Source organism: Corvus moneduloides, chromosome Z (genome assembly GCF_009650955.1).
Source record: "Corvus moneduloides isolate bCorMon1 chromosome Z, bCorMon1.pri, whole genome shotgun sequence".
NCBI classification, from domain to species: Eukaryota; Metazoa; Chordata; class Aves; order Passeriformes; family Corvidae; genus Corvus; species Corvus moneduloides.
Window position 1 is genome coordinate 26,945,315 of NC_045511.1, and position 13,539 is coordinate 26,958,853.

General features: G+C 39.8%; 1 protein-coding gene across 4 annotated transcripts in view; it reads right to left on the reverse strand.

Moving 5' to 3' along the window:
* Positions 1-13,539, reverse strand: part of LINGO2 (leucine rich repeat and Ig domain containing 2) — a 512,490-nt gene that overhangs the window by 207,612 nt on the left and 291,339 nt on the right. The window contains exon 4 of one of the 4 annotated variants that reach the window (XR_004237530.1): positions 5,181-5,374. The exons of the other annotated variants lie outside the window; for them this stretch is intronic. The gene's annotated coding sequence lies outside the window, so the exon portion shown is untranslated. Of the gene's footprint in view, positions 1-5,180; positions 5,375-13,539 lie in introns of those variants that run through there. 4 annotated transcript variants of the gene reach the window in all.

The following is a 13,539-nucleotide window of genomic DNA, read 5'->3' on the forward strand; positions in this document are numbered from 1 at the left end:
CGTTATTTGCTCCAAGTTCTATAGCAGTAAAGCCTGAAAGAAGACTATTGCAAAGTTACAGTTTAGACTGGAGAAACACAATAGGTGATGTGCCCCCTGTTTCACTGCATGTAGCTACAGACAGAAGAATGTCAGGAACATTGGTTTTGGAAAGGGGTAATTTGAAGATGGTACTATTTAAAGGATATGCACCCATGGAGATTTCATTCCCATTAACTAAGTATGGCATTGAGTGAGAAAATCCATTATCCACTTTTTCATTAAGGAGCATACAAGGACTTGGAAGTTGTACATACTAGTGAAAAAAATAAATCTATGCAGCCTTGGAGATTAAGGTTGGCAGAAAGTGATAAAAAGCAAATGGATGATTACCATGTGAATAGTGATCAAGGTCCAAGGAAACTACCATGCCATTTATAACCTTTAGTTATGCACTTAGTCACATTCAGAACTTGGGAAAATATATCGGTTTTGCAAGAGACTAGGGAATTACTCATAACATTAGCAGGATCTACAGAAACTCTAACAGTCCAACCACTCTAAAATTCTTATTGGCACAAGTCCTTCTCTGTAAATCCACCTAAAACATGATCTACTAGAAAATTTTACTCATGATGGGATATTTTACACTCAGAATCAGAACAGACTGTGAGATTTGAGAAATAATCTCAGCAAAAGGACACTTTTATGGCTACAGATACACATTTCCAAGCACACTTCACTTAAAGTCATCTTGTAGGGGCCAGAATAGTGTCTGATGTAGATCACCATTAATCCACTAATTTATAGTACTTAACTTTGTAATGTACTGGAACTGCAGTTATTTACAGTTAAAGCTGTGGAGTGCTTGCTGTCTCTTGTTTAAAACTGAAATTAAATCTCCAGACAGTGATAATGAAATGCTGCAGGAACTTGGAATCAATTTTGTGAAAGGTGCACAGAAAGATGGTGACTTTCTAGAAAAAAGTCTTTATAGAGGTCTAGGAAAATTTGAGCACATAAAAAAAACCAGTGAAGGGAGCCATCTGAGCTGTCTTCTCCAGCACAATGAATTAGTAATGAGTGAATTAGGGAGCCAGAAACAAGTGATTGCAGAAAGCAAAACATAGTCCCTGCTGTCAGTCAATCAAATGAGGCACAAACTAGCAGCTTGTTGCAAAATGGACAAACAGGAATATATATTAGGAAGAGGGAGATCCAAGTGAAAGAGAAACACAAATGAACCGAAGAAATAAGGGAGAGAAGATGATGGATAAGCAATGTCTTTAGAGAAAGGGGCATCAAGCAAGGCTGAGGTATGTGCAAGATACAAGCATCCGGACATTGGTGATGGCTTAGATTAGAAGGGATGCTGAGAACAGACAAACATAACAGGTGGTAGCAAAAAAAACCCCCAGCATCCTGAGTATCATTTCCTTCCCTAGAGAGTGAAAACCAATTGCAGAAGCTAACTGAAAATTTATAACCTGCTTATATCTAACATAATACTTTTTTCCATGCACAACTATAATTATGCCAAGCAAAAGATGAACAGGGTCGTAATAAGGGAGCTTGGAGTATGGGTAATCTGTCTTAAAGTAGTGTGAGTGAGTGAGTAGTGTGCAGAGTGAGACAAGTACTCTTAGACAGGTATTTAAATCTGCACAATGACTGGAGATAATTGTCCAGCTAGCTACACAGACCATATATGAACAGCAAAGCAAGTATTAAATAGTAGTCTGTGAACCCTTTTCAAAACATGACAACAAGACAAATATTAGTCCATAAAGATTCACCCTGCAGTGCTCTCTGCTAACATAGACTAAAGCCATCACCAAACTACTATTGCTCTGAAAATTGAAAAAAAAAAAAGATAGTGTAAATCACCTTTGTGGGCCTTTTAACCTCTGGAGAGAATTTATAGTGTATTGCTTTCTCAAACTATATTAAAATAAGTACCAATGAACTACAAGGACAGTCTCAAAAATGAATGATGTCACCTACCTGCTTCAAACACTTGAAACAGATTAAATAAAATAAAGCATTGTATCCATATATATCAGTATGTTAGAGTGTGAGTAGTAATATTACCAGGCAAAACTTTCATATTACTGTCCTGAGGCTGCTGTCCCTGTCGCTGCCTTCACACCTTATAATACCATGAGTGCAAAAATAAATGCTAACATTGCCTCTACTATGTTCCTTGCTCTCATGACCTTCTTTATCAAGACCGAATACTTAGATAACTCTTTCTACTTATGCTAAAACTTTCTTCTGTAAGTTTCTTTCACTGTACCTGAACTGCCATTTGGTTACAGCAAAACCCATGCATTCCCCACTCAAATGACCACACGACTTTTTGTGATACAGTGCTCACCCCTCATTTCTAATCTGAGTAACTTCTAAGCTGTATATCCATGACAAACAAAAATGCAATACATGCAGCAGTAGCATATTTATGACATAAATATACATATAAGCAAATACACACACCCACTGACACACACAAAATACATTATAGAATAGACTTTAGACATACATATATATATATATATATATGTTTATTTCAGTCCAGTTTAAAATGATATAAAAGAGTTCCACTATATGTCACAGGAGAGATATGTGCTATGAACGACTTGAGACAACCAAGCATCTTTTCCACTTTTTTTTTTCTTTCACAAATCCCATGTAAATTATTACACCCTCCTCCACTGGAAAATCTTTCTGACAGTGATTCAGTTTTTACCACTGGAAACTGGAATTTTGTTTTCAGTTCTGCCACTGCCACTCACACCTGACCTTTGGTACATTATCTCATATTTTTTTTGTGGCTCAGTTCACTGATCTGCAAAATGGTATAACAATACCTGTGTTGCAGCAAATTGATACTCTCACGTAATGAGACAGCCACAGATGAAAACCAATATCTAGGAACATCCTGATTAGCCAGTTGCAAGAGCAGGGGCAATGACAGGATTAAGGCTGGCTAATTACATAAGTATTAACTCTGTTAAAGACAAAGTAAGAAAATTATATGATAATGGATTACAGAAATGCACTTTTGATAGGACATGCATCACATACCACATACTTAATTTCTCCTAAAAGTGGAAAAAGAAACAAAACAGATTTTTCAGCTACTGTGTTATGGCTAATGAACATATAAAAAATAACACCAAGACAGAAGGGTTTTTAATTAATATAATACAGTCCCTACATTTAAAGGCATTAATTAGATATTAATGAGATACTTTCACTCATAAATACCCACATAAAAAATACACATTACTTAATGTAAAATAGTTTCAGAATTAAAATCTTGTTTTGGCATTTCAATATTTCTGGTTTTTTGCTCTATTTTTTTTTTTTCTGAGAGATTTCACAAGATGCTTTTATCTCAAGATTAATTCCTTGTAATGGAAGCAAAAAAAATTCCACATTTTTTCTGAAAGTCTTTATTCATAAGCTTGTAAGTGCTAGAAATTAATTTTTAATTTTTAGAAATCCATTTGACATAAATATTTAATGTATAGAAAATCTGCATATAGTAATAGTACTTATTTTAGGGAATTTTTCTACTACACTCAAAATTCAGAGTTCAAAAAGTTAGTATAATTTGTTAATTAATACTCTGTTGCTGGACAGATGTAATTCTGTATAAACATGTGTCCCTAAAAGGATAGATTCATCACACTGCAATTTTATCATTTTTACTTTCATGTGTCTTTAAATAAATGCTACACTTTGGATTTATCAAAATTATCTATAAAAATTTAACTCCACAGCAAACATCACAGCAAGATATTGTTTCAAAGCCTTGAAATAATCAGATTAATCATTAATTTATGGGGTTTTTTTGCTGGATTATCCAATTAATTTTTTTTTTAATATTTTCATGATCAGATATCCAGTCTCTGAACTTTTATTACTCTTTTCACCAGATTTCTACCTACACTTTTAAAACTAGTCCCAAGAGTAATGGTTGCTCAAGCAATTAAAACTGTCAGATGACCTTTATTTTTGTAACTGATATGAAATTTAAATTAACTAATTTGCATTTGGTTACTTGGAGTCTTATTGTCCACTTGAGTTTTCACTAGACAGGAAAACTGTTTCTCATCCGGTCTGTCATTGCAAATATATTTTTATTCAGAAAGACTGATATTAGAGAATAGTAGTAGAATGTCCATTGCATATTGCCTCCACCAACTTTTTTCAAATTACTACTCTCAGACATCAGCTCTCTCCCGTATACTTTGAAATGAGCCTGAACATAACACAGTAGTATACCCCTGGCCATGCTGCCTTGCCATGTAGTGATACTCCCATCCACAATTTCTTCAGACTTTGTAGCTTTGGATTTGACTGACTACTGTGATTCTCAAGTCATATTCACTATTGACTGACTTTACATCTTTATGTGGATACAATGCTCCTTCAGTAGATTTGTTGTAAAACAAATTTCCTACCAGTATTTTTCTGCAGTGAAAGGAAATAAAGTGATATAATTTTCCGAATGAGGTATATTATAAGCACACAAAATGCTACCTTTACACAGCCTTTATAGGTGGGTTCAGTATTCTGGTCTACCTGCAGAAACACTTCTAGTTCCTGGAGAAGAACGTTTGCTCAAATGCATATTTCCAATTTATTTCAGAAGCCAGTATAGATTGAAAGTAAACTTGATTAGAAGATAAAAAAAAATGGTACAGAAAAATCGTATTTATTTCAACGCTATTATGGCAAAATATACTTTACTTTGCCACATGTATGCATAAGTTAAATAAGTACATGCGGTTATCCTTCAATATCCAAGAAAGGAAAATACTCACACTAACCAAGAAACCTGGACTAGCATATTCTTTGCTCAGGTAAACTTCCTAATTGCAAGATTTTGTGATTATCAGACTATACTTTCCTGCAAGTTACATTTTTCTTTGACATTGCTTATATCTTTAGCCTTCCTTCCCCCATAAGAAAATATTTTAATGTTTTCTTACTCTATTATAAAAAAGTGGAATATTATACCATTACATCTTTTACAAAGAATACAGATGTCTGCAAGATGAAGTTATTCATAAAGCCACAAATAAAATAATCTTACTAGATTTTCGATTATTATTCAGGAAAATTAACAGAAGTAGCTCATGCCACAGGCAAATCACAATAATACTCACAGGAATTACCACAATCAGAAAATTTTAAAGAACAAGAAATAGTTTTTTTACTGCCTAGTAGTCCATGGAGATTCAGAACAGTTTCTCACCTCAATGGCTACAGCTGATGTTATTCAGTACAAATCCAAAAGGTCAGACCACATAAACCATGAGGTATGTCTTTGTACTCCAGACAGTACTGGAAGCACTAGGAGTTAACTTCAGAGTTCCCTGCATGTCTTTGATGAAGGGAAGAACAATGAATTTGTGATTAAAGGATGACCAATTGAAATGAAATGAAATGAAATAATGAAATGAGATGAAATGAGATGAAATGAAACAAAATGAAACAAACAAAAAAAACCAATAATAATTTTCTTAGGTGACATACTGTAAGGGGTTTTGTCTTTTATATTAACAAGGGATTTACCATCAGTGTGGTATCTAGGTGTTGATAATACACTGCAGATATATCTGTGTCCTCAAGGGCATACTCTACAACTGACCATAAAGTCAACACTATGTTACCAAGGTTGTAATCATGATGATCAGTAACGAAATATAAACTCATTTTTCTACTGGGAAAGCCTCATTATCAAAGTGTTTCCCTTGACAGTCCTAAGTAGATTCTGTCATAAAATTATGGAGCCATGCTTAAGCCAAAATCATCTCAGGAATAATTCAACATGACAAGCTATAGATTACAACTGACACGGACAAATTTATCACATGATGTTCTACATATCATATTATTGCAATATGATGGCATCCTGTCTTTTCCAGTCTTTAAAGAAACAAGAAGAGGTTTGAAAAAAATGATACAATTACAACAGTTGATAGAAAAGCAGTAGTTTCCCAGTAACACAGGAGATACCATCCTGTATAATATGGTAAACCATTCTGACCTGAACAGTTATCAGTTTCTAGGACTCTACTCATAAATCTCTCATATTAGAAGAAAGAAAAATAAATATTTATATATGGAAAGGGACAAAGAGTGATTGAAAGCAAGAGAGAGAGGAAAGAAAGAACGAAAGACAGAATGAAAGGAAGGAAGGAAGGGAAGGAAGGAAGGGAAGGAAGGAAGGGAAGGAAGGACGGACGGAAGGAAGGAAGGATGGAAGGAAGGAAGGAAGGAAGGAAGGAAGGAAGGAAGGAAGGAAGGACGGAAGGAAGGACGGAAGGAAGGAAAGGAAGGAAGGAAGGAAGGAAGGAAGGAAGGAAGGAAGGAAGGAAGGAAGGAAGGGAGTGTAGTGGTTTGGTCCAAAATACTCATTACTGTTTATCTGCTGTGAGATAAGAATTAGGAGAAATGCAAAACAGGCACCAAACTTGAAAGAATATCAAGAAGTTTATTAACAGACCTAAAAGAAGAAAAAAAAAAAAAAAAAAATACCACCTTCAGAACTCTCCTCCTCCCCCCACCTTCCTCCCTTCTCCCACTGACAATGTGAAAAGACAACCCTTAAGATGTTCAGTCTGTTTACCACTTCCATAATAACCTTGTTCAGTCCATTTAGAAAGAGAAGTCTCTTCTTGCTCATGCTATGAAAACAGTATCACAACGAGCCAGCCGCCCACTTCCAAATATTGTTCAGTCCATTTAGGAAGAGGAGTCTCTCTGCCTGCGTGTGAGTCCTTTCCCCCGACTTGCAGCTTTTCCTGCAACTGCTTTCGAGGGTCCACTCTTGAAGTTTTTTGGGGTACAATTTTAAGGTTGAGCCGTTCAGAAACAAAAACAGAGGCCCTTCTCCTTCCCTGGGAGCAAGGGGTCTTCATCATCTTCATCGTTAGGACTATCTCTGGGAGCATCTCTAGGAACTGAGGTTTTCTCCTTTCCCATTTGGAGCAAAAGTCCTCATCTGGTCCATCTCTACGGACTGAGGTTTTCTCCTTTCCCGTTTGGAGCAAAAGTCCTCATCTGGTTCATCTCTACGGACTGAGGTTTTCTCCTTTCCCGTTTGGAGCAAAAGTCCTCATCTGGTTCATCTCTCCCTGTCCAAACTTCTCATGAAATTACAGCTGCGTCAGCATCTGCCTATCTCAGCGCAGGTGCTTTTGCTTACGAGTTGAACACTCCACCCCCCAGATCTTCATGAAATTACAACAGGATACTCTGATATATCATAGCTTCACAACAGAATTTCAGCTTTAAGCATCTCCTCTCTCTCTTCCCTCAGGTTTTCAGCTCTTCACAGCAATAAAAGGGTTAATCTCACCTCGGCCTTGCAGCTTTGCAGCTGGAATGTTGAATTTTTCTTATCGCAGTGGAGAGGGGGGAGAGCCGAGCCGCTCCGGCTGCCCACGGCAAGGCAGTGGGGGGGTTCCACGGCTGGAACAGGTCCATCGACCCAGGATGTCCATGGCCTGGCCTGGCCTGGCCCAAGCAGGGCCTGGCCGGGCCCGCTGGCCCCCGCACGGGGCCCGCCGCCGCCTGTCCCAGCAGCGGAAACGAGAGAGAGCTTGGGGGGGGAGTTTGCCTATTCTTAAATGTGGATAACAGAGGTGATCACAACTTTAAGTGGCTTAGAGAATTGTCCATATTCAAACTGGCCAGCTGATAGGTTCTATCAGTTCCCAGAGGAAACTGTAAGCACCTCTTAGCAAGGACGTCCCTTCCGGGACGATGCTTGCTAACCTATGACAGGGAGGAAGGGAGGAAAGAAGGGAGGGAGGGAGGGAGGAAGGGAGGAAGGGAGGAAGGGAGGAAGGAAGGAAGGAAGGGCAGGAAGGAAGGAAGGAAGGAAGGAAGGAAGGAAGGAAGGAAGGAAGGAAGGAAGGAAGGAAGGAAGGAAGGAAGGAAGGAAGGAAGGAAGGAAGGAAGGAAGGAAGGAAGGAAGGAAGGAAGGAAGGAAGGAAGGAAGGAAGGAAGGAAGGAAGGAAGGAAGGAAGGAAGGAAGGAAGGAAGGAAGGAAGGAAGGAAGGGAAGGAAGGACGGAAGGAAGGAAGGACGGAAGGAAGGAAGGAAGGAAGGAAGGAAGGAAGGAAGGAAGGAAGGAAGGAAGGAAGGAAGGAAGGAAGGAAGGAAGGAAGGAAGGAAGGAAGGAAGGAATTCGGAAGGAAGGAAGGAATTCGGAAGGAAGGAAGGAAGGAATTCGGAAGGAAGGAATTCGGAAGGAAGGAAGGAATTCGGAAGGAATTCGGAAGGAATTCGGAAGGAATTCGGAAGGAAGGAAGGAAGGAAGGAAGGGAAGGAAGGGAAGGAAGGGAAGGAAGGGAAGGAAGGGAAGGTAGTGAAACCCCAAACAAAAACTAGCAAGAAAATTCGACCTGGAATTTGCAAATGACCTAAGCAGTTTTCAAGGGAGCTTTCCTTCTCCAATTGTACTGCTGATGTAATGTCCCTCCTGTAAACAGAACTTGCTGAGCATACAGTTGCCATTGCAAACATTTTCAATTCGAAAATTAGACCTTTCCCAGATGTGCTGCATCCTCAGTACATTTTTTATATTGTTCCTGTGTTTTCTTTCTGGAGACTTTAATAAAGTGCATTCCATTACCTCTCTGCACTAAGGTTCCTTATAAACTATACTGTAACATCTATTGTTTCTAAGACATTCAGAAGATTGCTGATTATAAAACACAGATGGATATGTAGCTTTTGGTTGTGTGTAATAATGAAGAAAAAAATAAGACCAAGGTTTTAAAAATTACAAAGAAACTTCAGCGATGTTTATCATTTACACTAATCCCACTGCACACACAGGACGATATTTGAAACTGTTCCAATAGAGAACACTGGTGAAATAAGTTTTATAAAGCTAGAGTTGCAGTCTGTGCTTTACAGTACATAACCATTCCAATTTGGCAACAATATATTGATTGAAAAGATCTACAAATATCTCACCATTTGTAATACAGTTGGGAAATATCAGCTAGATGACACCACAAGTTTACAGAGTATGGCATTCATCTTCACTGACTGCTGACTACACCCAGTATTTGCTGCAAAACACTTTGTAGTTTATGCTTGGAAGCTATGCAACAAAAATGACAGACTTGATCCTATAGTGTTAAAACTATCTCATTCTGATACAACAAAGTTGTTAAGAAAAAAGAGGTCCACTTCATAAACCCAGATATATGTTCATAAACTCAGTGGGACTACTAAATTGCTTTCTTGGAAGAAAAAGCAATTAAAATTTTATATAAATAAAAAACCCTAAAAAACAAACCAAAAAAACCCCACAAACCAAAACAAAAAGGAGTTTCCACTGTTTTTTGCCAAAAAATATCATTAAAAGCTGCTTAAATCATAGGTATATGGTTATCATCGGGAGAATTTTTCTATACAACATGAATGTGTGGAGATCTCTCCAGTTTTCAGGGGAAAATCATTAGAAGCCATAGCTATTCAGACAGGAGAAAAACCAACAAATTGATGACAAAAACCTCTTTCATATTGCTAAATCAGAATTTATGCCCTATAAAGTCATGCTGCTACTGTGATCTTCCAGTGTAATTTTTAGAGTAGTCTATAAGAGACATACACTGGACTTCATCAGAACTCACTGTATTGGATTGGCACGGCCTGGTTTTAGGCAGCAGGGGGGACACACAGATGGCTCCTGTGAGGAAGCTGCTGGAAGCTTCCCACCATGTCCGGCAGAGCCAATGCTGATGGCTCTGAAGGTGGACATGCTGCTGGCCAAAACTGGGCCCGTGAGAGAGGTTGGTGACACCTCTGTGATGACATATTTAAGAAGAAAATCAAAACAAAGACTCAAGATTTTGGATTCCATCCAGAGAAGAGGAGGAAGTGAGAACACGTGAGGGAAACAACATGGCAACACCAGGGTCAGTGGAGAAGGAGGGGCAGGAGGTGCTCCAGGAGCCAGAGCCGAGGTTCCTCTGCAGGCCGTGGTGCAGACCATGGTGAAGCAGCTGTGCCCCTGCAGCCCACGGGTCCATGGAGGATGTAGAGATCCACCCACAGCCCGTGGGGGAGGTGCCCATGCTGGAGCAGGTGGATGCCTGGAGGGGGCTGTGATCCAGCGGGAGACGCGGTGCAGAGAGAGGGCCCTGCTTCCAGGCTGGAGCAGCCTGTCCTTGGAGGGCTGCACCCCGTGGGAAGAGAGAGCCCCGGCGCTGCAGTTTGGGAGGGCTGTGTGCCCGTGGGAGGGGCTCACGCTGCAGCAGGGGCGGTGGGGCTGCTGCTCGTGAGAGCGGGCCCACGCAGGGAAGTTCAGGAGAACTGTCTCTCGTGGGAGGGACCCACGGCCTCACAGGGGAAGACTCCTCTCCCGGAGCAGCGGAAGGGAATCTCGGTGATGGACTGACCAAGCCCCCATGCACTGTCTGCCTGTGGTATTGGTGGGAAGGAGGGAGGGGCTGAGGGGCGGAAGAAGGTGTTCTAAGGGCTTATTTTATTTCTCATTATCCTCCTCTGATTCTGTTAGTCATAAATTCACTGTACAGCTTAAGTTTAGCCTGTTTCGCCCTTAAAGTGTTTCTCCCGGTCCTTATCTCGCTCATGAAGCGTTTGTTAATTTTTTTTTCCTTTTCCCTCCTCTGCCCGGCAGTGGCAGGGGAGGGTGAGCGAGTGGCTCTCCTGGGTGCCTGGCGTTGGGCCAGCGTCAAACCACAACACTCACCTACTGAGTTTTAGAGATGGATGAAAAAAAGGGTGAGTCTGAGGCTGTCTACATCTGCCTGTGTTAATGCTCTTGTCTATATATCTCAAATGCTTGACTTCTGTTTCCTCCTACTTCCAATCCACCTACTCAGCACTTGGAGCCAAGTCACAGAATCATAAAGACAAAGACCAGAGCCAGTTGGAAGGGATTTTGGAGGATTATCTGGTCCAGTCCTCATGGGAAAAGCAACCTCGATGACATTGTCTAGGAACCTTTCAGATTGCATCTTGTAAAAGACCAGTGCAACTAAGCAAATTGGTACATTCAGAGGTTTAAGCACCACTGTTTAACCAGATCTTGTCTTCTCTAGTTCAGAACAGTGGCACTTCAGCAGTTTCACAGCGCCTAGAGTCAGCAGCACAGGAATTTATTGTTCAGTGACTAGATGATATAGAGCTTTCTGATGCAGAAATGCTTTACATTCTTGTCACAAACAAGGTATAGATATCATGCCCGAGGTTTGCCCCAAAACTGGAGGGTGATTCCTTTACATGCATATATAAATATGGTGTATTTAACCTAATGTCAAGGAGTATTATTAATTGGGTGCTGAAACAGAAAACAGGAACTTGGTGGTTAGCCTTAGCCTTCAGATTTCTCAATGGAGTAAGAATCACTCTTTCTTCTTCATTTTGTAGTTTCTACTGGATCCAAGTAATGGAGAGAAGTAAAATCTAACACTTGTTTCTGGAATAAAGAGGCTTGATATGGTGAGGTTTCCAATAGCAAGGAAGAAGAGGTCCAGGAATGTGAATTCTCTTTAAGAGAGTAATATTAAGCAACCGAAAAGAAGACCAACTTAACATGAAAATCACACTCTACACATACATTTACACAAAGTTTAGTGCCAGAGACCTCCTGATTGTGCTATATGTAAGATGAATGACTGAATTTTTTTACTAATCCAATATCTACAAGCAATTAAAAAAATGTTAGGTTGACATTTATAAATAAATAAATAAATACATATTCACATCAGTTACACAGGGAAGTATCTACCCTCAGTATGAGCTTACTACAGAAATATGCATCCTTAGCAACCAAGAGGATTTTCTGTGTAATGAAACAGCACAATTCATTACATATTTTACTGCAGAGTATCATTAATAAAATACCACTGCACCAGCCCTTCTGGGAACTCAAATCTGACAGCAGTAGTTAATTGCCTTCAGGAGGAGCACAAGTAGTTTAGAGAGCCTGCAGAATCTTTTTTTCCAAATACATTAGGTTGCAGCAGAGTAAGAGCAGAACAAAACACAGGCATTGTTTCCCTATTTTTCACTGACAACCTTGCCACTTATTCATCACCAAAGATATTATCATGTATTTCTTATCCTTTCATTGTCTATATACTTATGGCAGAAACAGAATTCAGAGATAAAAATCATGACCACCAATGCTTATCATGCTGAACCTCTGTGCAATGATATTCATATAGATGAGGAAGGATAAAATCCTAATAACCAAATCCGAAGTGAGGGGAAGCTTAATGCTCTTTATTGGATAAACAAAGTAATAAAAAAGAAAGATGTGCTTTAACAGAGAACACCATACACAATGAACACATTTCTTTCACATCATTTATAACCTATTTACAGAAAGGAAAAAATCCCACATTTAAGGTGACTTAAAACTGACATTATTTCTAAAATCAGCACAGGCATGACACAGTTTAATGGGCTTTGGGACAAATCAATTGAGACCTGTCAGTGTCAACTGACCTAACAGCACCTTGTAATATGAACTTTTCTAATGTAGACTCATTTCCAGAAACTTTAGGGACCAGAATTTGTTCCAGTTTATCATTCAATAATTAACTTTCATAATACTGTACCTAAGAAAAGTGTCTGTGGTTTATAAAAATAATTTTTCACTTACACAAAGCAAAATAAAATATAAAACAGGTGTCCCATTTAAGTACAAAACTGGTCATGAGAAAAATTCTTGCTCTGATTGCTTCCATGCGCTACTGCCTAAGAAATAGCTAGTCACCTCTTTACCAAGATTAACCTGGTATTTCTTTGCTCTCACATGGTGCAATCAGACCTTCATTCTGGAAGCCACAGTGGCCTTGTGCTCATGGAAATCTACCAATGGCAACCTTGACCACGTTCTGTAATGGGTGGCTGATGAAGTGTTTAGGGAACTGCAGTGGATGTTGCATACCTTGACTTTAGCAATGCCCTTGGCATGATCACATGAAGACTCTTTGTAGCCAAGGGGATGTCTGCCCTCATCACCTGTTTGATGGATATCTAGGCAGTGTCAGCAAGAAACTGGGTGGGGAGGGGGGGAGGAGGGTGGGGGGGGGAGGGGGGGGCAGAATATTGAGGGGAGTGGACAGTGTTCTGGAGAGTAGAACTGTTATTTAGAGTAATTCAGTCAGGCTGAAGAAATGAGCTGCAGTTCATAGGGATGAACTACTTACGGAGTTTCCCAGAGTCCTGGAAAGGACTCACCCCTGCAGTAGGACAAGCTAGGGCTCACTGAGAAGAAATAGCTCTGCAGAAAAGGCACTGAGAGGCAGCAAGTTCCCGGAAGGCAGCAATTCCTTCCCAGGAGGAAGCAGTGCACCTGGGAAGCAAAGCAATCCCTGAATCTTGGGATGCACTTGCATAGTCACAGCAGCAGGGTCAGGCACTGATCCTACTCCAATGTTCAGCACTGGTGAGGTCACCCAAAAGTGCAGGGTCCTGGAGTTCTGGCACAAGATATACACTGACATACAGGGGTGATTTCAGTGGAGTTCACCATGATGGCAGGGCTCG